We start from the raw sequence: 25,562 nt of genomic DNA, 5'->3' as shown, positions 1-25,562 counted from the left end.
TCAGATTGAAACTTTTCAGATAAAACAAGCTGGTATGTTGTTTTATCTCTGGTTATTCTCTTTCTGTAGAGAATTCCATCTTTCAACTCTAGACGATCCCATTCTCTGAGAAGGTAGGGTCGTCCGGAGATTGTGTTTCTCACTGAAGGGGATGGTTTTTCTGCTTGATGACTTCCCTGATACAAGGATCTGCTAACTGGGAGTTTGTAATCTCAGCGTCAGAGAGATGAGAAATGACTGGTAATCCCACACACTGATTTTGTGCATAACTGTCAGGAATAGCACTTGAATGCATCATTAAGGATCGAACAACTGCAATGACAGCATCTGTGTCAGGTTCTGTTTGTTGGATAAGGCGACTCTCACATACAGCTTGCACAACATCAGTGTTAACTTCAACCACATCACCTGAGTTCACCAGATGTCCTTCAGTAAACTTAAAGACGTGTTCCCGCTCTTTGTTTCACTGAGCAACATCTTGGAGCTTTTTGGGGGCATGCTCTGCCAACATCAGTTCCCTTTTGTCCCACAGCAGAAACTGCTTCTGGTTTAAAATGAGGTTTAGGAGTACCATGACATGACTCCCACTCACTCCGTCTCTTTTCAAACTGTCTTCTCTTTTCTCCTGCTAGTGCCATAGCAGCAAGAGTTGGCTGTGTGCCCATCTTCACCACATTTAAAACAGTAGCAAGGTTTTGGTTTTACATTTGTCTGTTTGTTAGTGGTTGTGGAATCTTGTTTATCTTTTACATCAGCCTTTTCTTTTGGTGGCATATCACCAGCTGTCTTAGCGCCCACTTTTACCTTCGCTGTTTCGTAGAGTAGCTAGTTGACTTTGAAGCTCAGCGATTCATTTAGTCAGTTGAGTAGCTAACTGAAGTTAGCTGTGCTACAGCATTTTCTTCACAGGCACCTGCGGTCTGAGACTGTATAACAGCACGTCGTTTGACTGCTCCTAAATGCTGCTTCATGTGTGCAGTTCTAGAAGCAAGCTTGTTTTCCTCGGAGCATAGAAATGTCAATAGCTCTGTAAACAATGGCGGGTTTTGTTTTTTTCTGTTCCAGTTGCAGCTGTAACACTGGGGAGTGGTCCCAACCTCCCCTACAAAACTGCTTTAGGAGATGCTTGTTAGCCTCAGTTTTAGCAACTCCGCCTTGCTTCACAGTCAGTGTCAGTGCTACCTGTAGCCACTGTAGGTAGGCGCATGGCTTTTCACCCGAGGTCTGTACCGTGTTCATGAACTTGACGAATAATTCATCACCATTTTCCATGGTGGCAAAAGCTGGATCTAGGAGCTGTACATAAATAACGGGTGAAGCTCCAGGGATGATTGACTGAAGCTGATGGAAGAATACTTGTACATATTTTCTGTAGTCTATGAAGATCAGACACACTTGGGCCTTGCAAGAGCAGTTCAACACAAGCTCGCCAAGTCTCATAAAAGTTCAGAGCCTTACTGGTGGATTGCCATGAGCCATCAAGTCATTACTACGCACGGTGTGTTCTACGACCCTTTGAAAACCCGGAGCGTTTGGAACACTGGGAGAGAGGGATGTCTTCACTGCAACTCCATTCGTTTGTATTACAGGGATTGTGTTACTCTGCATAACAGCTAGAGCTGTTTCTTGCTGGTTAGTATCAGAGGAGTCTGTCTGAATCGAAGAGTTGTGATCTTGTTACGTACATCTTCAGCAGAGTAGACTGTTTCCCTGCTCTTGATAGTAAGCGTCTCTCTGATCTGGGTTAACATCTCTCTCAAGATTTCATTATAATCTTTCCCGCTGTGCCTTGCCAGGGTCTTCAACTCACCAAAGTAAGCTTGAGTGGTGTCTTTTCCAACTTTCTGAGTGTAAACACTGGCTAAAGTAACTACATGGTAGGAAACTTTTTGGTCACCACTTGCCTGTTGAGTTGATGGTAGCAAGGGTTGGAGATCTTGCACGCCAGAACCAAAATTGTACTCTAATATGAGGGACTTGGGAAATTCTACACTGGGGTCAGTTAGAGGAATAACTCTGGCAATTGAGCCATATTCTTTTAGAAAGTCTAGTATTTCCTCATCTTTTTCTGTTCCTGTTATGCCATTGACTAAAACAGCATTTGGGATTTTGACACCCTTTTCCTTTATGATTTTCATTTTCTTTCACTGTAGGTCTTAATTGAACAAGTGAGCTTGAACAGTAAGAATCTTTTAGTGCCTTGTATGCTAAACAGTGTGTTGCTGGTTATCTAGTACACTGTCTCCTGGCTGGCTGGCCAAGTTTTATGTAACACCTGTGTAGCACTTAGTCTTATCTCGTGTGACTGGGCGCTGCACTCTTTGTGAGAAAATCAAATGACGTAGCACTGCACTAGGTGCTAGCGGGTCATCAGAAGCTCTGGTTGGTGGAAGGAGGCAGGGAACAGAAAACACATGCTTCTGAGTTACGTTTTGTTTATATAAAATAAACAAGATTTACAAAATATTTACATGAGTAAGAACAATTCAAAATTCCAACATTCTGCTCAGGTTCCAAATGTCAGATATCAACAAAAACCAAATTCCTGTTCAGTTAGAATCGGTGATATTCATTAGAATAACATTTATTACTCCAATTTCTCTCTAATTAGATCCAGTGTTATTCCTTATTTAAAGATTTACGGTCTAACCTTTCCTTTTTTAATCCCTAGTTAGTTTGAAAACTAATTGAATTCCTATCCTTAAGTATTATGGTTAACTTCAGTTTGCGTTTGTCAGTATATCGACAAATTCAAATTTAAATTAAAAATTATGTATCTATACAGCTTAACTCCTTTCATGACAATTCTCCAAAGTCACAACTTTCAACCAAAGTAAATCCCATTCAGTAACTTATCAAAGTCTTTGCAAAAAATAATCAGTTCTTGCAGAAAATCAAATTTAGATCCCTCGATTGAAATTAAACTGATACATCCAACCGTATTTAATCCTCTGCATCGTTAAACATTTTTCCCCGCACTGGTTCTTCAGTCTTGGGTGGCCTGCTATCTTCTTTCTTGGTTCGTCGGATGAATTAGCTGATCATTCACAGAAAGTCGATTCACAAACTTATACAAAAGAAACTGACCAAATCCCTTGGTGTGATTTAACAAAACTAATTCCCAGTTACCCCGTAGAGATCTTGGACACTCGTCTCTGCCAATATTGTCTCGTTACAGCTGCTGCTTGTTATAGCTGTAGCTTCAATAGACCTTTTATTGCTGTTGTCTCTCCTCCTGGGGTTCCACCCTGAGATCTTCAAGTAAGTAGGGTAGAGATACTCACTACTAATTCCACTTTCAACAGTTTATATCTTTAGTTTATAATAGTTTGCTATGTTTCTCTCACTTTCCTGCGCTGCATCAGCCATACCTCGTTTTTGCATAGCTTTTTCCCCCCAAGTCCTTTTTTTTCCTTAAAAATGTAGTAACAATCAATCCATCCTTTCCTCCTACACAGTCCGTAAACCAACAATTCCTAAACATTCATGTGCCTATCTAAGAGCCTCTTCAATATTTCTTTTGTATCAGCCACGACCATCATCCACAGCATTATGTTCCAGGTACTCATTATTCTGTAAAAAAACTTTCCTCTGGCATCTCCCCTAAACTTTCCTTAAACAGATGTCCTTTGGTATTAGCCACTGCCACCCTGGGGGAAAAGGCACTGACAGTCCACTCTATCTGTGCCTTTCATAATCTTATACACGTCTTTCAGGTTTCCTCTCATCCTCCGTGGCTCTAAAGTGAAAAGTCCTAGCTGGCTCACTTTTGCTCACAAGGCATGTCCTCTAATCCAGGCAGCATCCTAGTTAATCTCCTCTGCATCCTTTAAAGCTTCCACATCCTTCCTGTAATGAGGTGACCAAATATGAACACAATATTTCAAATGTGGAATAACCCAAATTTTATAGAGCTGCAAAATAAACTTGTGCTGCTTGAACCCAATCCCTAACTGATGAATGCCAACATACCATACACCTTCTTAACCACCCTATCAACTTGCACAGCCCCCCTGAGGGATCTATGGACTTGGACCCCAAGATGCCTCTGCTCCTCCACACTGCTAAGAGTCCTGTCATTGACCTTGTATTCTGCCTTCAAGTTTGATATTCCTACGTGTATCACTTCACACTTCTCTCGGTTGAACTTCATCTGCCATTTCTCTGACCAACTCTGCATCCTGTCTATATCACATTGTAGCCAACTACATATCCACAACACCACCAACCTTTTTGTCATATGTAAACTTACTAACCCACCCTTCCACTTACTCATCCAAGTCGTTTATAAATATCAGTGAACAGGTCTCTGCAGAACACTACTAGTCACCAAAGTACAGACAAAATACTCTCCATCTACCATCACACTCTGCCTTCCACTGGCAAGCCAATCCTGAATCCACACAGCCATGTCCCCATGGATACCATGGCTCCTGACTTTCTGACTGAGCCTACAAGGAGCCATGTCAAGCACCTTACTAAAACCCATATACACCCCATCACTACTCTACCTTCTTCAGTTTATTTTGTCACCCCCTCAAAAATCTCAATTACGCTCATGGGGCACGACCTGCCCCTCACACAGCCAAAGCTGCCGCAGTTTCTTCCCACACTTCCCAGAGTAATGTGGGACATATCCTGTCAGGCCCCAAGGGACTTAACTATCTATCCTCATGCTTTTCACAAGGTCCAACGCATCCTCTTTCTTAACCGCGACGTGTTCCAAAACATTAGCCCGATCTGTGATGACCAAACATTCATCATTCCCTCACTCAGAGGTTCCCAACCTCGTTTATGCCTGGAGACCATGAACCCCTGATTTGACATCCCTGCAACTGAAGCAAAGTATTCATTAAGGACCTCCCCGACCTCCTCCAACTCCAGGTATCTTGACACCAACTGCTTCATCCTCTGACTCATCACTCTGGTTTGTTAGGGGTTTGGGAACCAGTTTAACCCTTCCCCAACGGCTCTCGCAAACTTGCCCAGAAGGACGTTGGTCCTCCTTCAGTTCAAGTATGGCCTGTCCCTTTGCTACAAGTCATACCTTCCCCAGAAGAGATTGCAAAGATCCACAAGTCTGAAACCAGTTCTTCAGCTACACATTCATCTACCATGGCATTCTATTTTCACCCTCACCGGTGCGTGGCACAGGGACCAGCTCAGAGATTACTACTCCTGAGCTGCTGCTTTTGAGATTCTGACCTCGCTTCCTGTGTTCACTCTTTAACTCTAATTCCTTTTCCTCCCCATGGTACCAATATGTACCTCAACTTCTGGCTGCTCACCCTCCCCCTTAGGAATACTACGGACTCAATCTAAGATGTCCCTAACCATGGCTCCTGGGAGGCAACATACCATCCACAAAAAACCCTGTCTGTTCCTCTAACTATGGAATCCCCTATGACTACAGCTCACCTCTTCCTCCCCTTCACTTCTGAGCCACTGAGCCAGCTTGTGCGGTTTGAATGGTATCCTAGTGGTCAGCACAATGCTTTACGGTATCAGCGACCTGGGTTCAATTCCCATCGGTGTCTTTAAGGAATTTGTGTATACTCCCCATGTGGGTTCCCTCCAGGTGCTCTGGTTTCCTCCTACAGTCCAAAGATGTACCAGTTGGTAGGTTAATTGGTCATCGTAATTTGTCCTGTGGTTCGGCTAGGGTAAAATTGGGAGTTGCTGGATGGCATGGCTCGAAGTTTCGGAACAGTCTACTCCATGCTGTATGTCAATAGATAAACTAAGCTCAGTGTTGGAGACTGGCCCATGTAGCTTTCCCCTGGTAGGTCATTCCCCCCCGACAGTATCCAAAGCAACATACTTGTTATTGAGGGGAACGGCCACAGTGGTACTCTGCAGAGTCTGTCTATTCCCTTTCCCTCTCCTGACAGTCACACAGCTACCTGCCTCCTTCAATTTAGATGTGACTGCCTCCCTCTAGATCCTGTTATCAACCTCTCATTATCCCAAATAATCCATTCGTTATCCAGCTCCATTTTCAGTTGCCTGACATAGTCTGTAAGGAACGACAGCTGAATGCCCCCCTTACAGGTGTAGTCATCAGGGACACAGGATGCCCCCGGACATCCTATCATGCAAGATAAGCACACCAGTGCCCTTGAACCCACTCCCATTTATCATTATCCAATAATAAAGAAAGACATTCGAGAAACTTACATTGGCTTCTGCCTTTTCTTGCCTTTGCCTTTTGAGCCAAAGCCTCAGTCACCCACCTCTAACTCTGCCCACTCACACTAAAGTCACTCCCACAATGACTATTCCTCTTTAACCTAACTTCTGTTTATTGGCCCTTGCAAAAATAACAGGGTTGTTGTCATGGGAGATTTCAACTTCCCTAATATAAATTGTCACCTCCTTTGTGTAGAAGGTTTAGATGGGGCAGAATTTGTTAGTTGTCCAGGAAGAACTCAGACGCAGTATGTGAAAAGGCCGACTAGAGGAGAGGCCATACTGGATCAGGTGACAGATCTCTTGGTGGGCGAGCATTTCGGAGGTGGTGACCACAGCACCCTAGCCCTTTGCATAGCGATGGACAAGGACAGGAGCAGATGGTATGTTACATATTCATGTATATTTTGACCCTTGTGGGTTGCTCTCAAACTCCTCCGTGTGTTACTTACTGAACGTAATGTGAGAGGGCATTGTGGTAGATGAGTTACGAGCAAACTAAACAGCTGTACCTCACCTCTCGTCTCTTCTGTGTGTTATTCAGTGCCACCCATCTTCCCAGTACCACACGTAGCCCCTGGCACACCTCAGGCTCGCTCAGCTCACTTCCGTCTAGGGGGAGCAGCCTTCGGCTCCACCAAACTGGGTAAACAGCTTGTGTGGATGCTGTGTGATGTCCCCACCCCGCCAGATAACAGACAGTACACCATATGCGATTAAATGAGTACACTTTATAGATCTTACTAGAACTGTGATTAATAACGATACAGTTATATATGAAGGAAAAGAAAATAAAGAAAAGGCGCCAAACTTATCAAAGTCCAAACCACTTCGTGCACAACCGTTGGAGCTCAATTACTGAAGTCTTCTGGCCACCATTCGATCCCCTCAGACCTCCTCGACTCGTGGCTCAGGACCACCTGAAGTGATCAACCAAGCACCTTTGTCTTGTCTTTGTCTCCTCTCCTCGCCAACAATCCTGGCCTCAGACCCCCACTCGGGGTCCGTTCCATCGTACAGCTAACAGCATCGCGTCCTCTCTCTCTCTCACCCCCTTGCACTGACTCCCCAACTTCCCTTCCAACAATTTACAGACCCAGAAGAGAGAGAATAATATTAATCCCAATTGGTTAACAAATGAATACAATTCTCATTATCAGTAATTTTAACCCAAACAAAACTGTGAGAAAAGCACTTATCGTAACAAAGCATTCCTACTTTTATCAAAACAAAGAAGCCATTTTTATTAACATACGCAGGAACAAAAAAACCCCTTACACACAGATAAAGCAACCTGGTGATGAGGTGACGATTCCTGGTGATAGTTATTGGTTTATACCCTTCGGCCAGTAACATCCATGTGCAGCACTGGTGGTAATGTGATTGAGAGAAAAGTAAACAGCCACGTAGCAAGTGGAGAATCCGAGGGGAGAGAATGAGAATGGGATAGTTAATTAAAACAAATAAAAGAGGGAGAGAGAGGCTAGTTAACCTTTCTGGAGCGTGATTGTATTTGAAAATGGTGGCAATGTTTGGAAGGATGATTTGGCAGATGAATGTGTGGCTGAGGAACTGGTACAGGGGGCAGGGCTTCAGATTTCTGAATCATTGGGATCTCTTCTGGGGAAGGTGTGACCTGTACAAAAGGGACGGGTTACACCTGAACCTGAGTGGGACAAATATCCTTGCTGGCAGGTTTGCTGCAGCTGTTGGGGAGGGTTTAAACTAAACCAAATCTGGAATGAATTTCCCAGTGGTTTACCATTCCAAGGAGACTGTAGATCTCTGATACATTTGTAGGGTTTTCCATATTCCAAACTTCTGTCAGTTTGTCTGAATTTGGTTGCACTCTCTCTGAGGACAGTTGGTGGCCAAAGATCTTCACTTCCAACTTTCCAAATTCGCATTTCTTTTTGTTCAGGGTGATTCCAGCCTGATTCAGTTTCTCCAAGGCAACTTCCACTCTTTTGTCAACTTCCTCACTTGAGTTTCTGAAGAAGAGTATATCGTCCTTGTGGCAGACTACTCCTTGCAGTCCCACCAAAATCTGGTTCATCCTCATGTGAAAGACTTGATTGCAAGCAATCTCACTCAGGCTTCAGAAGAGCATCAAGTAAGCACACTGATATACTGCATGGGTGATAAAGCAGGTGACATCATTGGGAGGGTTGAGACTGACAGATGCTCAGAAAAAGGAGGACAAATTCAAAGAATATTTCGCAGGAAGGTGAAATGTGATATATAAGGGGGCCAAGTTCAACTCCAGAAAACAGGAGCCAGATGAAAATATAAATGAAGTCATCACCGCATCCTGTGCCCTGTCAGACAACTGTGCATATGGAAATCTGAGAGGTGAGCTCATTAGAGACAGGATCGTTGTCGGGCTACTTGACACCAAATAGTCAGAGATGCTTCAGTTGCAGGCAAATGTCACAGAAAGCTATTACTATGGTCAGGCAGAGTGAGAATGGTCATCAGCAACAGGCAGAACTCAGGCACGAAAACCATGCTGAGGGATAGCTAGAAGCTGTAGAACAGGAAGGTACAAACAAGGCGCAGTCAGAAGGTCTACAGAAAGAGGTGACAGTAGAGCTCAGCTCAAACAAAACAGACAAGTGAAACAAAGAGCCGGTAAAATGTCCAACTGCAGGAGATGCGGCAAGTCTCCATTCCACATCAAAGAGCTCTGTCCAGCAGAAGAAGGAAAATACCACCAGTGCAATAGAGCTGGCCATTATACAAGCCAGTGTAACTCAAAAACAGTTCTTCAGGAGGTCAAAGAAGACCATGATTCAGGCGAAGCGAGAGTTTTTCTTGGGGCTCTGAGTTCAAATAGGTGAGGCTGGTGTATGATGGTTTAGTTGCAAAATGAGGCAGTGATGTTGAAAAGGACACTGGGGCAGGCCTCCCCGACTGTCTGTTCACGAAACTAGCCAAGAAAACTGGCATCATGCTAAACCCAACAAAGAAGGTGCTCCTGACCCAGGAAACATAAGCTCAGTGTGAAAGGAATGTTTACTACCTCCATCTGTAAAATTGAGCAACAGTTAAAAGAGGATGTCTGTTGTTCAGAATTTCTTTTGTATATCTTATTGTATATACTATTTATTACAAATTCCTATAATTTGCACATTGCACATTCAGTCAGAGATGTAACAAAGATTTTTACTCCTAGTGCATGTGAGGATGTAAGAAATAAAATCAATTCAATTCAATTCAATTTTACGAAGCAAGGTTAGCAGAGCTGGGACTTTTCTCTTTGGAGCGTAGAAGAATGAGAGGGGACTTGATAGAGGTCTACAAGATTATGAGAGGCATAGATAGGGTGGATAGTTGAATTTCCCCATGGGGATGAATAAAGTATCTATCTATCTATCTATCTGTCTATCTATCTATCTATCTATCTATCTAGTCAGCGCCTGTTTCCCAGGGCACCAACAGCAAACACCAGAGGGCATATGTACAAAATTAAGGGAGGGAAGTTTAGGGGATACATCAGGGATAAGTTTTTTACACAGAGGGTTGTGAGTGCCTGGAATGACTTGCCAGGGATGGTGGTGGAGGCTAAAACATTAGGGGTATTTAAGAACCTCTTGGACAGGTACATGGATGAAAGAAAAATGGAGGGTTATGGGGTAGTGTGGATTTAGTACTTTTTTTAAGGATTATATGGGTCGGCACAACATGGAGGGCTAAAGGGTCTGTACTGTGCTGTAGTGTTCTATGGTTCTATGGTTCTATAGAGCAAGAAGGCTGCGAGTGAACGGCTAAGGATTTCAGGAGCGAAGACTGTTTTACTACTCGGGGTAAAAGAGACACAAGACTGCTCAGGCGTGAAAGGTTTAAAAAGAAGACGCCATATTCAGCGGGCAGCGTTCAGAGCGGGAAGCAGAGTGAGGGGCAGCAGAGTGAGGGGCAACAGAGTGATAGGGCTTTGGCTCAATGGGTTTAGGCGGTAACGGGATGAGGCGAGGTAGGTCTACCTGTGCTAATTGCGGAAAGGGAGTAGTATGTGTGTGAGGTCAGTTTTCTGTGCTCGGTGTCAGATGTGGGAGGTCCTGGAGTCTCCCAGCCTCCCGGATGGCCATATCTGCACCTGGTGTGTCGAGCTGCAGCTCGTACGGGACCGAGTTAGGGAACTGGAGATGCAGCTCGATGACCTTCACCTGGTCAGGGAGAGCGAGGAGGTGATAGAAAGGAGTGGATGGTAGGTGGTCACACCAGGGCCACGGGAGACAGACAAGTGGGTCACAGTCAGGAGAGGGAAGGAGAAGAGTCAGGTACCAGAGAGAACAAATATGACTGTACCCCTTGACAATAAGTACTCCTGTTTGAGGACTGTTGGGTGGGAACAGCCTAACTCAGGAAGTGACAGTGGCCACGCCTCTGGCACAGAGTCTGGCCCTGTGGCTCAGAAGGGTAGGGAAGGGAAGAGGAAGGCAGTGGTGATAAGGGAGTCTTTAGTTAGGGAGTCAGACAGGCGATTCTGTGGACGCAGGAAAGAAACTCAGATGGTAGTTTGCCTCCCAGGTGCCAGGGTCTGAGATGTTTCAGGTCGTGTCCGAGATATCCTGCGGTGGGAGGGAGAACAGCCAGAGGTCATGGTACATATTGGTACCAATGACACAGGTAGGAAAAGGGAAGAGGTCCTGAAAAAAGACTACAGGGAGTTAGGAAGGAAATTGAGAAGCAGGACCGGAAAGGTAGTAACCTCGGGATTACTGCCTGTGCCACACAACAGTGAGTATAGGAATAGAATGAGGTGGAGGATAAATGTGTGGCTGAGGGATTGGAGCAGGGGGCAGGGATTCAGATTTCAGATTCAGATTTGAGTGACCTGTACAAAAAGGATGGGTTGCACTTGAATCCCAGGGGGACCAATATCCTGGTGGGGAGGTTTGCTCAGGCTACAGGGGAGAGTTTAAACTAGAATTGTTGGGGGGTGGGAACTGAACTGAAGAGACTGGGGAAGAAGCGGTTGGCTCACAAATAGAGAAAGCTAGGAGACAGCGTGTGAGGGAAGATAGGCAGGTGATAGAGAAGGGACACGCTCAGACCGAAGGTTTGAGATGTGTCTATTTTAACACAAGGAGTGTTGTGAACAAAGCAGATGAGCTTAGAGCATGGATCAGTACTTGGAGATATGATGTGGTGGCCTTTACAGAGACTTGGATGGCTCAGGGGCAGGAATGGTTACTTCAAGTGCCAGGTTTTAGATGTTTCAGAAAGGACAGGGAGGGAGTCAAAAGAGGTGGGGCGTGGCACTGTTGATCAGAGATAGTGTCATGGCTGCATAAAAGGTGGATGTCATGGAGGGATTGTCTACAGAGTCTCTGTGGGTGGAGGTTAGGAACAGGAAGGGGTCAATAACTTTACTGGGTGTTTTTTATAGGCCACCCAATAGTAACAGGGATATCGAGGAGCAGATAGGGAAATAGATCCTGGAAAGGTGTAATAATAACAGAGATGTCATGATGGGAGATTTTAATTTCCCAAATATCGATTGGCATCTCCCCAGAACAAGGGGTTTAGATGGGGTAGAGTTTGTTAGGTGTGTTCAGGGAGGTTTCTTGACAGAATATGTAGATAAACCTACAAGAGGAGAGACTGTTCTTGATCTGGTGTTGGGAAATGAACCTGGTCAGGTGTCAGATCTCTCAGTGGAAGAGCATTTTGTAGATAGTGATCACAATTCTATCTCCTTTACAATAGTATTGGAGAGAGATAGGAACAGACAGGTTAGAAAATCATTTAATTGGAGTAAAGGGAATTATGAGGCTATCAGGCAGGAAATTGGAAGCATAAATTGGGAACAGATGATCTCAGGGAAATGTATGGAAGAAATGTGGCAAATGTTCACAGGATATTTGTGTGAATTTCTGCATAGGTACATTCTAATGAGACAGGGAAGTTATGATAAGGTGCAGGAACCATGGTATACAAAGGCTGTAATAAATCTAGTCAAGAAGAAAAGGAAATCTTACAAGAAGTTCAGAGAGCTAGGTAATGTTAGAAATCTAGAAGATTATAAGGCTACTAGGAAGAAGTTTAAAAAGAAATTAGGAGAGCCAGAAGGGGCCATGAGAAAGCCTTGGTGGGCAGGATTAAGGAAAACCCCAAGGCATTCTACAAGTAGGTGAAGGTGAAGACGTGAAAGGATAGGGCCTATCAAGTGTGACAGTGGGAAAGTGTGCATGGAACCGGAGGAAATAGCAGAGGTACTTAATGAATACTTTACTTCAATATTCACTATGGAAAAGGATCTTGGTGATTGTAGTGATGACTCGCAGCAGATTGAAAAGCTTGAGCATGTAGATATTAAGAAAGAGGATGTGCTGGAGCTTTTGGGAAGCATCATGTTGGATAAGTCACCGGGACAGGATGAGATGCACCCCAGGCTACTGTGGGAGGTGAGGGAGGAGATTGCTGAGCCTCTGAAGATGATCTTTGAATCATCAATGGGGACGGAAGAGGTTCCAGAGGATTGGAGGGTTGCAGATGTTGTTCCTTTATTCAAGAAAGGGAGTAGAGATAGCCCAGGAAATTATAGACCAGTGAGTCTTACCTCAGTGGTTGGTATGTTGATGGAGAAGATCCTGAATGGCAGGATTTATGAACATTTAGAGAGGTATAAGATGATTCAGAATAGTCAGCATGGCTTTGTCAAGGGCAGGTCGTGCCTTTCAAGCCTGACTGAATTTATTGAGGATGTGACTAAACACATTGATGAAGGAAGAACAGTAGGTGTAGTGTACATGGATTTCAGCAAGGCATTTGATAAGGTACCCCATGCAAAGCTTATTGAGAAAGTAAGGAGGCATGGGATCCAAGGGGATATTGTTTTGTGGATCCAGAACTGGCTTGCCCACAGAAGGCAAAGAGTGGTTGTAGACGGGTCATATTCTGTATTGAGGTCGGTGACCAGTGGTGTGCTTCAGGGATCTGTTCTGGGACCCTTACTCTTCGTGATTTTTATAAATGACTTGGATGAGGAAGTGGAGGGATGGGTTAGTAAGTTTGCTGATGACACAATGGTTGGAGGTGTTGTGGATAGTGTGGAGGGCTGACAGCGAGACATTGATAAGATGCAAAACTGGGCTGAGAAGTGGCAGATGGAGTTCAACCCAAATAAGTGTGAAGTGGTTCATTTTGGTAGGTCAAATATAATGGTAGAATATAGTATTAATGGTAAGACTCTTGGCAGTGTGGAGGATCAGAGGGATCTTGGGGTCTGAGTCCATAGGACGCTCAAAGCAACTGCGCAGGTTGTCTTTGTGATTAAGAAGGCATATGGTGTATTGGCCTTCATCAATCATGGAATTGAATTTAGGAGCTGAGAGGTAATATTGCAGCTATATAGGACCCTGGTCAGACCCTACTTGGAGTACTGTGCTCAGTTCTGGTCACCTCATTACAGGAAGGATGTGGAAACCATAGAAAGGGTGCAGAGGAGATTTACAAGGATGTTGCCTGGATTGGGGAGCATGCCTTATGAGAATAGGTTGAGTGAACTCCGCCTTTTCTCCTTGGAGTGAAGGAGGATGAGAGGTGACCTGATAGAGGTGTATAAGATGATAGGAGGCATTGATCGTGTGGATAGTCAGAGGCTTTTTCCAAGGGCTGAAATGGTTGCCACAAGAGGGCACAGGTTTAAGGTGCTGGGGAGTAGATACAGAGGAGGTGTCAGGGGTAAATTGTTTAAACAGAGAGTGGTGAGTGCCCTGGAGGTCCATAGGTACATGGAGCTTAGGAAAATAGAAGGCTAGTAATTTCTAAGGATGGACATGTTTGGCACAACTTTGTGGGCCGAAAGGCCTGTATTGTGCTGTAGGTTTTCTGTTTCAATAAGAATTTGGGAGTATAAATTGGGTATTCAGGGGAATGCACAACAGAAATGTGGAGCTTGTTTCCGGACCATTTGCAAGGGGTTCTAGATTCTCCTGCTTTCTCACCAGAACCTTTGATGCCCTAGCAAATGAAGAACCTATCAACCGGCACTTTAAATGTACTGAATGACTTGGCCTTCACAGATTCACCATGGCAATGAATTCCACAAATTCACCACCCTCTAGCTAAAGATAGTCCTCTTCATCTCTGTTCTAAATAGACATCGCTTTACTCTGAGGCTGTCCTTCCACCTATCTTTGTATCATCTGCAAATTTGTCCACAAAACCATCAATTCTGTCATCCAAATTGTTGACATATAATGTGAAAAGAAGGGGTCCCAATACTGACCCCTGTGAACTCCAGTTGTCACCAGCAGCCAACTAGAAAAGCCCTCTTATTCCCAATCTTTGCCTCCTGACAGTCAGCCAGTCTTCTATCCATGCTCGAACCTTTCCTGTAATACCATGGGCTCCTATCCTGTTAAGCAGCCTCATATGCAACACCTTGTCAAAGACATTTTTCTGAAAATTCCGAATAAGCCACATAAACTAACTTTCTTTTGTCTACCCTGCCTGCTATTTCCTCAAAGAATTCCAGCAATTTTTCAGGCAGAAGTTCCCATTTGGCCTACTTTATCAAGCACCTCCAAGTACCCAGAAACCTCATCCTTAATAATCAATTCCAACATCTTCCCAACTGCTGAAGTCAGGCTAACTGACCTAAAATTTCCTTTCTTTAAGTAGAGAAAAATGTGAACTGATTCACTTTGGAAAATCGAACATGAAAGCAGAGTAGGACAAAGGACTCTACGGAAAATCGTGGCAGTTTTGGACAATGTTTCTCACCCTCCGCATGCCACCTTGGCGGAACAGAGGAGCGCTTTAGGTAATAGACTAAGACAACTGCGCTGCTTCAAAGAGTGCTATATGAGGTCATTTTTACCCTCAGCCATCAGGCTCTATAATGAGTCAACCTATAGCCAGGGATGTGATGACCCCCCCCCCCCCCTCCTGTTAGACTGTTAGAGGTAACTTATTTATTTTACTTCTCTTCTAATATTTGTATACCCGTGCACTTGTAACGCTGCTGTGACACCATCATTTCCTTTGGGATCAATGAAGTCTCTGTCTGTCTCTCTTCAGGGTTAATGGCAGGATTCCCACAAGTGTGGATGAGCCGAGGAATCTTGGGGGTCTAAGTCCAAAGATCCATTCAGAGTTGCTGCACAAGTTGACAGGGTGGTTCAGAAGGCGCATCATGTGTTGGCCTTCCTTAGTTGGAAGATAGAGTTCGAGAGCCGTGAGGTAATGTTGCAGCTCTGTAAAACACGGGTGAAACCACACTCGGAGGATTGTGCTTATTTCTGCTCGCCTCTTTCTAAGAAGGATGTGGAAGTTTTAGGGAGGGTGCAGAGGAGCTTTACCACCGGCATGCTGCCTGGATTAGTGAACAGCTTGAGCAGCCTAGGACTTTTCTCTTTGGAGGGAGCAAAGGAAGGTCAGAGGTGACTTGATAGAGGCATTGACATAGATCGAGCGGAGAGCCTGCATCTTTTTCCCAGGACTGTAATGGTTAAAATGAGAGGACATACTGATAGGGTGAGTGAAGGACAGTGTAAAGGGGATATCAGAAGTAGGTTTTTCCACACAGAGCCCACAGCCAGTGTTTATTCCTCTCCATGGATGCTGCCTGACCTGCTGTGTTCCTCCAGCAGCTTGTACGTGTTGTTTTTATACAGAAAGTGGTAGGAATGCCGGTGGTGGTAGGGGCAGGTAAAATAGGGGCATATAAAAGTCTCTTAGATAGAAGAAAAATCGAGGGATATACACTGCGCATCATAGACACACGAGATTCTGCAGATGCTGGAAATCCAGAGCAATACCCCACAGACGTACCAGTCGGTCGGTTAATTGGTCACTGTCCTGAGATTAGGCTCAGATGAAATCGCGTGATTGCTGGGTAGCATGGCTCGAAGGGCCGAAGGGCCTGTTCCATGTTATATCTCAATGAATAAAAATGCTGCGGGAGCTCAGCGGGTCAGTCAGCATCTAGGAAAAGGAATAAACAGTTGATGTTTTTGGCCGAGACCCTTCATCAGGACAGGAAAGGAAGGGAGAAGGCACAAGAAAGTGGGGAAGAGGAAGCAGCTCAGGCTAGGAGACAGGTGAAGCCAGGTGGGTGAAAAAGGCAAAGAGCTGGAGCGGAAGGAACCTGATAGGAGAGGAGAGTGGAAAAAGGGAAGGTGGATGGTCACCGGAAGAGATAATAGACAGTGAGGAGAAGAAGTAAGAGCCAGAGTGGAGAATTGAAGAAGAGGGATGGCAGAAGGGGATAAAATTACAGGTTGGAGGCTACCTAGATAGAATATAACCTGAGAGTGGCTTCATCATGGCCAAAGAGGAAACCATGAACCGATATGATGGATTGGGAATGGGGAATTGGATTGACATCGTTAGCCACCAGGAAGTCCTGCCATTTGCAGATGGAGTGAATGTGCTTGACAAAGCAGTCCCCCAGTCACCGTTGGGTCTCTCCAATATAGAACCAATTAACACTACCTGGGTTTTTAAATATTATTTCTCTTTTTGCACTATTTTAAATTTAATTATTTAATATACATACTTACTGCAGTTGACTTAGTTATGTTTTCTACATTATCATGCATTGCATTTTACTGCTATGCTAATTTGACAAATCTCGCCACACATGCCGGTGACATTAAACCTGATTCTGAGTCTGGGATGGAGGGGGCCACTGGTGACCCCAACAGATCTGTAGGCGAAGTGTTGCCTCATTCGGAAGGACTGTTTGAGGCCCTGAACAGAGGCAAGGGCGGAGGAAAATGGGTAGGTGCAGCAGTTTTTCCACTTGCAGGCATAGGTGCCTGGAGGGAGATTAGTGGGGGGAGAGACGAATGGATAAGGGAATCACGGAAGGAGCAATCCCTATGGAAAGCGGAGAGTGGGGGGCGGAAGAGGTAAGGATGGGTTTGATGACGGTGGAAGTTGCAGAGAATGATGTGCCGGCTCTTGGCGTGGTAAATGAGGACAAAAGGATAGGAGGGAAGGGAAACATCGTGGGCCGAGTGGCCTGTACTATGCAGAACCGTTCTATGGCCTGTGTTCAAATAATCCGCTGGAGGAACTGCTCGACTCCCCCGATTTCCTCCAGCGGATCGTGGCAGTGTCTGGCAGAAATATCCGTTCCACTGCTAAATGAGACCGCACCGCTTTGCAAGTCCCGAACCCAGTGAACCCAGTGAACCCACGGCTGTTTCCTGGCCAAATGTGCGAAAACAGCATGTTCTGTGTTTATTTCTGGTGAGGCAAGCACTGGAGGATATTGTGTGTGCGCGTGTAACAGTGCTGATGAGCCCAGGCAGGGGAAGAGTGACTTTAATGTCGAATGGTTTCACATACAAAGTTTCAACAACTTATTACCGGTTCCGTATCCGCGTGGCCGAACTAGTATTTCTGATTCCCTCCAATTAAGTTTTATGTGAAATATTTTATAGAGAGGTTGACAAATGTAGTAAACATTTAATAATTCGCGCATTTAAAATTTCCGGGCTACTTAATGCTTTTTTTCGGTATTTCGTATTGGTTTCGTTTACTCTTTATTTCATTTTCCGGGTATGTTATTTCCTTTATACTTAACATGCTGTTTAGATGTTACATAGTACTGTATTAAATAATATTTTCCGGTGAATCAAATAACTTGAAAGAGAGTGCAGGAGTGGGAAAGGAGAGCAGGAGGCGGGAGCTATTAAATGGATTTGCTGCGGTTTCATTCAGTAGACAAGCGGCTGCAGTTCTTTAACTTACCACAGGGTGTCAGCATGGCTCCATCTGGCATTCCCTCCGGCTCTCGTTCTCAATGGGGTGAGGACTTCAGCGTTCTCACTCTCCGCTGCGGCTGGAGTCTGTGAGAACACAGGAACCGCTCAGCAAGGGTGTTGACTTTGCAGAAGATGCGGCCTCGGCACCCTCCTCGGGGGAGTTAGTGACGAAGGAGCAATAAACACTGGCTGTTGTCATTTCCACATCCTGTCGGTGCAGGAATAGATCTGTCTGGATCAATGCTGACCATTTCTGATCCCCGTGTGGGGGAATCAGGGAAAATGGCTGTTACAAGAATCACCAATAGGCCTGCCCCAAGCTGCTGGGGTAAGTCAGTGTGTGTGTTGACCAGTAGTAATTTCAATGTCAATTGTGATAGTCTATTGGGAGAAGAGAGTAGGCTGACTATAAACGTGAGAAATTACTGCTGCTGGAAATCCAAAGCTCCGCACAAAATGCTGGAGGAACTCAGCAGGTCAGGCAGGATCTATGGAAATGAATAACCAGTCGATGTTTCGGGCCGAGACCCTTCAGGACTGAAAAAGAAGGGGGAAGATGCCAGAATGAAAAGCTGGAGAGAGGGGAAGGAGGACTACCTAGAGGGTGATAGGTGAAGGCAGGTGGGTGGGAAAAGTAAAGGATTGGCGAGGAGGGACTCTGATAGGAGAAGAGAGTGGGCCATCGGAAAAAGGGAAGGAGGAGGGCACCCGGGGGCAGTTACAGGCAGGTGAGAAGAGGTAAAAGGTCAGAGAGGGAATAGAAGAAAAGGGGAGGGGGAGGATTTTTTTTTTACCGGAAGGAAAAAATCGATGTTTATGCCATCAGGTTGGAGGCTACCCAGATGGAATATAAGGTGCTGCGCCTCCACCCTCAGGGTGACCTCATCGTGTCACAAGAGGAGGCTAGGGATCGACATGTTGGAAAGGAATGGGAATTTAAATGTTTGGCCACTGGGAAGATGCGCTTTTGGCAGATGGAGGGAGGTGTTCAGTGAATCAGTTCTCAAATTTTTTTCATTTTCATTTTAAATCTTTTTTTATTAATTATTATTGAAGATTAACAAAAAAGATACATTAAGTTAACATGTCATTATGTACAATAAAGAATTAAATTAGCAAATAACTGATTAACAAAGCTAAGCAATATATCAATAATAAGAAGAAAAAATAAAGTGTTAAGAATATTTTTTGAAAGAAACAAAGGAAAAAAAGAACTCCTACTGTTACGTAACCTCGTAACCAGGTAACTTACCAGCAAAGATAGCGGGATCAGCTGAGTCGGATGCTACTATTTTCAAACGTTTTATTCAAAAAGGGGCACAAACGTATGGTTAATACAAAACATTCAGATCATATACATCGTCAAAACTCAATCTAAAACACCGGTGTAATAATAATCAATCAGAAATAAGCTCTATAGTTGTCTAGGGGATAATACTGAGTCCAATTGAAATATAAAGAGTCACTCAGAAGTTTGCAGGCTTTTCCCTTTTGGGAACCGCTGGGGTTTCACGTTGTGGAGAGAGAGAGATGGTTGAGAAAGGATAAACACTTGCCCGTTGTCTTTACAGAGCAAATCCTTGGAATCAGGGGAGCAGGCTTCCCTGTTGTTAGTTAGAAGCGGTCTTCCGATGGTTCTAGCCACAGATTCAAAAGTCGGAATCTAACGCACGTGGCTTCCTTCAAAATGTCTTCCCGCTCCCACGGGAATCGGTATCGTGCTTCCTTGGTGTCTCCTTGGTGCGTCTGAGGGTTGTCCCCCCCTCAGACCCTCCTTTATACTTCTTCACGGGATCGCAGGTGTCAATCAAGGTTGCAGGTAATGCGATCTCTCTCTCAACCAGCCCACTTTGCCCAAGGGCTTTTCACGTGGTCTCCATGAGACAATAGTCAATGTCGCCTTTATTCTGCTTCTTGGGAGAACGTGGTCTTCCGCACGTCTCTCTCTCTCTCTCCCATTTCCTGTGTCTATTCAGCACGTCTCTCCCCCTGTTGGGTCAGTTGACCCCCCCTTGACTAGGGCTCTTGCGATTCTCACAAAGGAAGGGGCCGAGGTTATAACACTACTAACTGAAAAAAAACCCCAAAAATAAAAAAAAACCCACTGGGAGCACAACCCTGGAGCTATACATCATACAAGCTTCCATAGAAAAACATCAATCCACCAACTCAAATCCACTTACAGAAAAATCGGAAAGAAACCATAACTCAAGTCAGATGATAACGGGTCTGACAAAGGGTCTCGGCCCGAGAAGTCGACAGTGCTTCTCCTTATAGATGGTGCCTGGCCTGCTGTGTTCCACCAGCATTTTGTGTGTGTTTTCTGTTATCAGGGTCATGTTAAGCTCTCTCTCCCAATCTTGCTTAATCTTAAGTGAAGGATAATTGTGCTGTTGTAACAATAAATTATAAATTTTCCCAATAAAACCCTTCACTAAAGGATTCATTTTTAAAATAATATCTAACAGGTCAGAATCTTGTATATATGGAAAATTACTTAAGTATTTTTGTAAGAAGTGTCTGACCTGAAGATATTGCAGGAAATGTGAATATGAGAGAGCGTATTTAGTTACTAATTTCTCAAAAGACATCAGTTGGCCATCTTGGAACAAATCCGTGAACGAATAAACCCCTTTATTCCTCCAAAGAAGAAAAGTAGGATCATTTAATGGTTTAAATAAATAATTTTGATAAATTAAACTAAAAAGTTTAAATTTTTTAAGATTAAAAAAATTTACAAAACTGGAACCAAATTTGTAATGACTGCTTAATCACAGGATATAAATTTAAATTAGTAATTTTGGCCAGCTGTACAGGCAGAGAAGTTCCTAGTAATGAGGTGAAGTGAAACTGTTTCACAGCATTCAATTCCAAATCAGCCCACGGAGGTTGTTCATCTCTATCAACACAATATAACCAAAAACACATGTAACATATATTAACTGCCCGAGAATACATTCTTAAATTAGGCAAAGCAAGACCTCCATCTTTTTTCAATTTTTGTAAATGATATTTTTGCAATTCTTAGTCTTTTATTATTCCAAACAAAAGATGAACTAATGGAGTCAACCTGATCAAAGAACTTCTTAGTTTAAAAAAAGGGATATTTTGAAATACATATAAAAATTAATACCAAAACCAAATTTCTCTAAAACATTAAATAAGCATTTCCATTCAACTCTGTCAAATGCCTTTTCAGCATCAAGAGAGACGACACATTGGGGAGCCTTAAAAAAGGATGAATGTATAACATTTAAGTCTCCGAATATTAGAAAAGGAATAACAGCCCTTTACAAAATCTGTTTGATCTTGAGAAATAATTTCAGCTATTGTGTTCTCCAGCCAATTAGCCATTATTTTAAGGAGAATTTTAGCATCCACATTTAATAATGAAATAGGTCTATATGAAGCACAGTCAGTAGAATCTTTAACTTTCTTAAGAATTAAAGAAATAGAAGCTTCATAGAATGTGGGTGGTAACTCTCCTATCAAAAATGAATCTTTAAGCATTTCCAACATATATGAAGAGAGCAATTTTTTAAATTTTTTAAATAAAATCCTACAGAATAACCATCTAGTCCAGGAGCTTTACCAGATTGCATAAAAAAAATAGCTTTCTGAATTTTGCTTTCAGTATTAGGAGCATCAAGGGTTTGTTGATCTTCAACAGAAATTTGAGGAAAATCAATCTTTTGTAAAAAGGCATTCATTTTGGAAGATCCAACTGGAAACTGTGATTTATAAAGTTCCATATAAAAGTCTTGAAAAATGTTATTAATATCTTCATAATTGCATGCTAAACTACCATCTCCCTTATGAATTTTTAAAATTTGTCTTTTAGCTCTAGCTGCTTTTAATTGAGATGCTAATAGCTTATTATTTTTATCTCCAAACACATAAAATTGACTTTTCAATTTAAGCAAATTACTTTCAATAGGATAAGTTAATAATAAATTATATTGTGTTTGGAGTTCAACTCTTTGTTTAAATAAATCAATGTAAGGAGAGACTGCATAAATATTATCCAAGTCTTTAATTTGTTTGGAAATCTTATCTAACTCTGTTTTTGTCTGTTTCTTAAGCTTAGGTGAATAGGAAATTATCTGACCGCTCAAATATGCTTTAAATGTGGCCCATATAATCAATTTTGATACATCTCCCATATTGTCAATAAATTTGACAAAGTTCAGAGTTTGTAATAAATTTTCTTGAAAACGCCAGGGCAAATTTGCAATAGCGACATCGTTCAATTCAAAAGCTAAACTTAAAGGCACATGATCCGAAAGAACTATAGCATCATATTCATATTTCTGGACTTTCGACAAAAATCAGGGATCAACTATAAAGTAATCGATTCTCGAATATTTTTTGTGAACGTGAGAAAAAAGAATAATCTCTATCATTAGGATGTAAATGTCTCCAAATTTCAACCAGGCCAAAATCAATTAGAAAAGAGTTAATAAGTGATGCAGAACAACTCAGAAGCCGCTGATTGGTTGAACTCTTGTCAATCAAAGGGTTTAAACAACAGTTAAAATCACCACCCATTAACAACATATATTCATTTAAGTCCGGCAATAAAGCAAATACATTTTTTTAAAAAGAAGGATCATCTACATTAGGTCCATATAGGTTAAACAGAACAATTTTTCTATTACAAATTGTTCCTTTAACAATTAAAAATCTACCATTAATATCTGACAGGATGTTTTCTTGGATAAATAATTAATAAAAATAGATATTCCCTGTGTTTTGTTTTTGACAAGTAGCATGAAATTGAAGCCCCTTCCACATTTTAAAAAAATCTGTTTTGATCGCCCATTTTGATATGTGTTTCTTGAACAAAAATTATATCGGGTTGGAATCGATTAATGATTTTAAAAGTCTTCTTTTGCTTAATAGGATGATTCCAACCACGTACATTCCAACTTATAACATTTATCTCTTTAATTGCCATTAAAAAAAAATTATTTTACGTAACATATAAATAAACATATACCAGCGCAGGCTAACCGAAACTAGCAGTGATAAGTACAACCATACACAAAATCTGCATGCTCTGGAACTCCATAATGGGAAAAAAAAACCAAAAAGAAAACTAAAATTAATCTTACAATTGATCCTGTAAATCAAAGCTAACCCCAACCCTCCCACCACCCCAAAAAGCCCGAAATTCGGGAAAAAAAAAACGAAATGCCTGCCCATAGAATAAAAAAAGAGAGAGACTCTGTGAGCTGCCCATTTTATAATTGTGGTTTTAAAAAGCTTTCTTTAATTCCTCCCCCAGTTACAAAAAAAGACAACATACGGCCCTAAAATAGAAAAGCCCTGCAAAGGAAAAATTTTTTTGCTAAATATAAAAAGCCTAACACTACAAAGCAACATTGCAACATATCAAGTCATGTTAACGGGTTCTTCTGCCCACTTACAGGCCTTACTTCTGACTGATATATTTGCATTTTAAATATCAATTTACTTTACTGCCTTCCATTACTTTACGGAGTATTATTGTACTGACATCACAGAAACTGGTAAGGCTAGGTAATCATTAAAACATGGAACAGATTCCCAGCTGAAATGGCTAATCCAAGAGGACACAATTTTACGGTGATCTGAAGAAACTATAGGGATCTCAGATATATTTTTTTCATAGACCAGTGGGTACATGGAAAGATCTACCATGGGTAGTCATAGAGGCAGACACAACAAGGACATTCAAGAAGCTCCTAAATAGGCTCATAGTGAAAGACGAATAGAATTCTCTACAGGACAGAAGCATTAAATTAATCATGAAATAAACTGAAAGGTTCTCAAATTTACGATGGGCTCCCTGTACCAAGGAGAAGTCACCACTCTGATAGTGACATTTCTCAGCTGGTTTTAAAACTAAGTAGGGATAAAGTTAACTTGAAATAGGAGAGACCGCAGATGCTGGAATCTGGACCAATGCCACCTGCTGGGGGAAATCAGTAGGTTGAACAGCATCTGTGGGAAGAAAGGAATATAGTTGTTATTCTGGTTTGAAACCATGATTCACTATTAAGTTCAATTGCACAGGATGTTCCCAGACAGAGTGAGATATTCTTGGTCTAACTCCACACTTACTCCCGCTCAATCCCAGGCAGATTACCTATGGGATCTGAGCTCACTCCAAAGTGGGTGGTCTGCAGATGTGGTCAGGCTGATAGTGAGCTCATTTGTGGACAGATGTGTTGGTCTGGGAGGGTTAGCAAGACTCTTCCGATCCTATTTCCAGTGATTCAGTCGAAGGCTTGGAATGAGACAGGGACTAAACAAGGGCTGGGTGGACAAGGAAGGGATCAGTCATTGTCTCAGCTGCTTCACTCTTCAATCATTTGTCCTTTGTGCATTCAGCCAGGCCAGCATTTCTTACTGATGCTCCAGAGAAGGAGCTGATGATCTTGGACTCCTGCTCCTTTCCGGTGAAGATGTTGGTGAAGAAGTTTCAGAATTTGGACCTGGTGCTGGAGAAGAACTGGTGATTTATTTCTTGATCAGCGTGGTGCGCAGTTCAGTGGGTAACCTGCAGATGGCGATGTTCCCATTCAATGTGGCCTTTCATGCCTTTTGGTGAGCAACATCCCGTGTCTGTCTGGAGACCTGTGACTAGTGATGAGCTGTGGGGATTGATGCTGAGTCCGTTGTTTGTCATCTAGATCAACGATCTGGGTGATAACGTAGTAAATTGTGTCAGCAAATTGTATCTCTTCAAGATTGGGGAGATAATGGATGATGAGGATGACTATCAAAACTTGCAGTGAGATTTGGAGCAGCTGAAAAGCTGGGTTGAAAAATGGCAGATGGAATTTAATGCAAGTGTAAAATGTTGCACTTTGAGAGAATGGGCCAGCGTAGGTCTTACTCGGTGAATGGTAGGGCACTGAGTATGGTAAAACAGAGGCATCTAGGAAAACAGATCTATAATTGCTTGAAAGTAACATCACACGTAGATAGGGTCATAAACAGAGCTTTTGGTCCATTGGCCTTCATAAACCAAAGTATTGAGTACAGGAGCTGGGATGTTATGATGAAACAGATACAAAATTCCCTAAAAGGGGCGTCACAGGTAGATAGGGTCGTAAAGAGAACTTTTGGTACATTGGCCTTTATAAATCAAAGTATTGAGTATAAGAGTTGGAATGTTATGGTGAGGCCGAATTTGGAATATTGTGTGCAGTTTTGGTCACTGAATTACAGGAATGGTATTAATGAGGTTGAAAGAGTGCAGAGAAGGTTTACAAGGATGTTGCCGGGACTTGAGAAACTAAGAAAGGTTGAATAAGTTAGGACTTTATTCCCTGGAGTGTAGAAGAATGAGGGGAGATTTGATAGAGGTGTATACAATTATGATGGGTATAGATAGAGTGAATGCAAGCAGGCTTTTTCCACTGAGGCCAGGGGAGAACAAAACCAGAGGACAGGGGTGAAGGGGGAAAAGTTTAACGGGAATATTGGGGGGGGGGGCTTCTTCACACAGAGAGTGGTGGGAGTGTGGAATGAGCTGCCAGGTGAAGTGGTAAATGGGGGCTCACTTTTAACATTTAAGAAAAACTTGGACAGGTACATGGATCAGAGGTGTATGGAGGGATATGGGCCAGGTGCAGGTCAGTGGGTCTAGGCAGAAAA

The sequence above is a fragment of the Hemitrygon akajei genome, chromosome 21 (genome assembly GCF_048418815.1).
Source record: "Hemitrygon akajei chromosome 21, sHemAka1.3, whole genome shotgun sequence".
In the NCBI taxonomy this organism is placed as follows: domain Eukaryota; kingdom Metazoa; phylum Chordata; class Chondrichthyes; order Myliobatiformes; family Dasyatidae; genus Hemitrygon; species Hemitrygon akajei.
This window is presented reverse-complemented; position numbering follows the sequence as displayed.